This window comes from Capsicum annuum, chromosome 12 (genome assembly GCF_002878395.1).
Source record: "Capsicum annuum cultivar UCD-10X-F1 chromosome 12, UCD10Xv1.1, whole genome shotgun sequence".
Lineage (NCBI taxonomy): Eukaryota > Viridiplantae > Streptophyta > Magnoliopsida > Solanales > Solanaceae > Capsicum > Capsicum annuum.
This window is the reverse complement of record NC_061122.1, coordinates 198,401,194-198,405,541: the sequence shown is the minus strand read 5'-3', so window position 1 is coordinate 198,405,541 and position 4,348 is coordinate 198,401,194. Positions and strand designations below refer to the sequence as shown.

At 32.4% G+C, this 4,348-nt stretch overlaps 1 long non-coding RNA gene across 2 annotated transcripts; it reads right to left on the bottom strand.

Moving 5' to 3' along the window:
- Positions 1-348: 348 nt before the first annotated feature.
- On the bottom strand, positions 349-3,757 carry LOC107870848. Of its 2 annotated transcripts, none has more exons than XR_007048284.1 (2): positions 3,382-3,757; positions 349-1,504 (listed from the first exon to the last, which is right to left on the bottom strand). It is a non-coding gene; the product is annotated as an uncharacterized LOC107870848 (long non-coding RNA). The 2 variants fall into 2 exon arrangements; XR_001674475.2 differs by lacking the exon at positions 3,382-3,757 and adding an exon at positions 2,124-3,370.
- Between the last annotated feature and the right edge of the window lie 591 nt (positions 3,758-4,348).

Sequence of the window (4,348 nt, the reverse complement as noted above, 5' to 3'; positions counted from 1 at the left end):
AAAAATTCAAAACTTTTCCGAGACATGCTCCTTACACCCCTGAACATGAATTAACTCAAGAACTTACATATCGGGGTCGGGGAGATTAATTTAAAAATCAATATAGTTAATATGCTAAAAATAAAACTAAGTCCCCAACACATAGCTAAATTTGTAAGTTTTAAGCTCTTTATACTTCGTTAATCTGCCAGGTTTTCCACAACCCTAGCTAAAGGAATTAGCTGCTCAAAGTTGTAATAAATGCCATAGAATTCATAAGTGAAAGCATGGAAATAATCTCATAGTAATCGATGAAGAACACCCAAAGTCTCAAATTGAATAATAAATCAAAAACCAAGAACAAGAGGATTTCAACCTTAAAAGTCAATCTTGAGATCTATATATATTTGTAAGAGTATAAAGTGTGTACCCTAATAAAAGAGTACCTTAAGGGTATTTATAGTTTCTCAAAATAATAAAGAAAATCTAACCAAAATAAAATAGGGAAACTAAGTCGATAGTGGTCACGCTTTTGGTAATGAGTTGTCAGCACTCATAACGACTCGTTAGCTGCCTTCATTTCTCTCTCCTATGCTCAGTGATAATGACTCGTTATTAGACCTAATAAGTCATTGGTTGGGACTCGTTGTCACTCCAGTGAATTTCAACTTTCAGTACTTTTTCTCTATGCTCAGAACCACTTCTCACTATGAGTCATTACCAGTCCTAACGACTCATAGTCTTCATAAGTTTCCATTGGGACTTCAACTTGTTAACCTTCAGGACTTTTGCTTCCTTGCTCAAAACGATTCACACCATGACTCGTTGTCATGCTTAATGAGTCGTGGTCAACCTCAACTTTGGTCCTTCAATTAGCAACCCTCACTGGTGTCATCATGACTTGGTCAATGAGTTGTTAGATGACTAAATGACTCATAGTCCATTCAACACTTTGATTATTTTCAGAGTTTTTTCATTCTTTTTTGATCCACACCACTCCAACCTAATTCACCTGTAATACACACAAAACACACATCATAAATAACAAAAAGTCCTAAGTATTAGCATATTTTTTACCATTTTAAGCATCGTAAGTTCCATGTAACCAAGGTACATTAAGTAGGCATCATCGACTGACTGATCTCAATATAGAAAAAATATAACTAAAATGCGAGAGTGTAGTCTAAGTCAATAGTAAATAAAGATAGAAGGTAAAACAACTATCGAGCTATGCAAGTGTGATAAAGTAATAAGTAAAAGCAATACAGAAATATAAATAACGCACTAATAAAAGGCAAATCGAACATAACCTGGCTGCGCCCCCATAAGCCCGCCAGACACACTGAAAAAGACAATTAACCTAACCGTAACCTCATAATCAGTGGGATACTTAATAGGTAATTAAAGAAAATAAATATAATTAACCCGTACCTGAACCAATTCCAACAAATCATAGTAGTAATCCAAATGCGCATCGGGCTTGAATCGACACCAATGGATTGTTACGAAAGACATCGAGCTCAAACTAGTAGTAGTGAATAATATTAAGAGGACGTATGCCGGATTCAAACAAAAAATAGTGATTGATAACAAGAGGCCAGATATATGATATACAATAGAGCTCATAATCAGATGTCAGACTCGAACTAAAACTTAGAGAGACCACAACTCCCGGAACAACAATAATCAGTACCGAAAATTTCAACTCATCACATTCAAATGCCGGACTCGAGTCGGAACTTATAGTAATTATATCCAACTATAAATACTTTTTTAAAAAAGCCAAACCATACCATAACCGATGACACAATGTGTCAAATTTCACATTAAATGACAAAAATAAAGTATATGTTGACCCTAAAACGTAGTTAAAATACTTTTAAATAACCATTCATGTAACATAATTAAAAAGAGATGATTCAAAGGTTTCACAACTTAACTATCACATCCTAATCTCATAAATACTATATTATACTAAAAGTTAATGAAACCAAAATTTATTAGCTAGAGTTTTAACCGAATAAATAAAGCATGATATTTATATTAAATGATGCACAAACTACAACTACCTGTCCAACACTATCATAATAGCACACAATTACCCTAAATAAGCTCAATCTGAAAATAGGGTAAACCTAGCCTACCTAAACGCCAAAGCTGAAAACTTCTCCGAGAAGCATCCAAATAGTGCTCCACTAGAACCCGAGCTTGAACAACTTGTAAATAATTAATTTCTCTCTCAATGACCAGTTATAGGTCAGTGGATTTCTCGTAAAAGCCATTCTTAATAAATTTGTACAGGCTCTGTATATATAACAATATATCATATCATTGTAAAAGTACAAATATATATATATATATATATATATATATATATATATATATTTATATATATATATTTTTATATATACGTAATGAACTAAATATATATAAGTGTTAGGTGTCGTAGCCGACAATTTAAGATAATGACCTAACTTATTGCTTATTGCCTAACCCACTAACTCTTAGTTAATCCCATAGTTGACAATTAGTCTACCTTTGGATACTTAACAAATATCTTGGCACCTAAGTGACATATATGCAACGTACAAATACACACATATATATAAATTATCAAATTTGATCCCGTTATGTATATGCTTGGTTATTGTATAGGTTCGTGGTAAAATAAATATCATATTTTGAATATATCATAATTAATAGAAATTATTTCTAATAAAACATCTAGTATATAATAATAATATTTTAACAAATCTAGATTTACTATCTCCGTTTAAAATATTATTAAGTTATAAACCTTTTTATAAAGTAACATAGATATATCATAACTAAAAATAAAGTATATTTTTAATAAATGTCAATTTGGATTAAATATTCCATAATATATTTGTATTACTAAAATTCTCCAAGGAACTATCTGAAAACCGAATTAACAGTCCCAACAAATTATAAATAACTTGGGACAGTTATAGAAAAGCGACAACAGAAATTCATGAATACGAGTAAAATGATCATGAGGTTCATTACATACGGACTCTATCATTAGCCACAGGAGCCCTTTTCAGTGTGGTCGATACTCTCTTATGAGAACCATAAACCAATCATATCAAGGTGTAATTCATGGTTATGCTTCGTCTGAACAAATGATACTAGATAGTTTGGCTCATCGGTTAACAAATCACCAGCTTTTGATTTAAATGCCTTGCGTTTTGATACCTGATCCCTTTGTTATAGCATATTTCAAGAAATCATCACACAAAACATGTTGCTTGCACTAATTAGAACCAACTACAGGAAAACTAGAAAAGCAACCATTTATCAGACTCCCTCCCTATTCTGATGTTCTTCATTAGTATTATATTGTCAACTAGATGTATTGCTATCTAAATCTGTCGCACCTACCTTTGTGGATTGCACGGAAGTGGATGACTCACTAGGCATCTCCATGGACCGCATGTTTCACCAACATTAACTCCTTCTATGACTATCTTTTAATAATAAATGAGAACGTAGTTGGTAAAGAAACTATGGAAAAAAAAAAAAAACTCAGATATGATTCTCCTTCTCACGAATATGAAAGAGCAATACAATAAATGAGAATGTGTTTGGTAAGGAATTTAATGAGAACGTGTTTGGATATGATTGAGATTGCAAAACTACTTCTGGAAAATGGAGTGAGATTGTGTTTGGTAAGAAATTCAACCGAGAAGGCATGTATAATTCCTGTTAATGGACACATTATAATTAAATAAAACTAACATAAGTCCCTACTAGTTTACTTCTATTTACACTCTATCCTAATTTTTATTAAAATTTCATAAAATTCTATTTTTTTTGTTTTTCGATACATCCGACTATAAGGGATACATCGCTGGTGATATATTCACACACTGTTTGGATGGTGTTTTTTCATGATATGGTTACTAAGGAAATCATGTTTGTTTTGATTGTTTATTAAAATGTATGGTATGGTACGGTTTAATTTCATGATTTGATAATCATGAAAACCCGTACTTTATGTAACCACCAATTTGGTGGTATCCATGGTTTGCTTATTTTTTTTTTTCAATTATGCCCTTATTTAATATTATGTAATTCTAATTTATCCTTTACCTCATATTATTTAACTCCACCTCCTACCCCTCCCACTTCCCCTTCCCCACCCCGTCAAAAAAAAAATTTATTTAAATTTCTTTTTTTAAAATTTTAAACTTTTTTCTTATCCCGTACCCTGACTCCGACCCCGACCCTTACTAAACCCCCACCCCAATTTTTTTTTTTGAAAACTATTTTTTAAAAAAAATTCAAAAATTTTTCTTCCCCCCCCCCCCCCCCCCCCCCCCCCCCCCCCCCCCCCACTTACCAACCC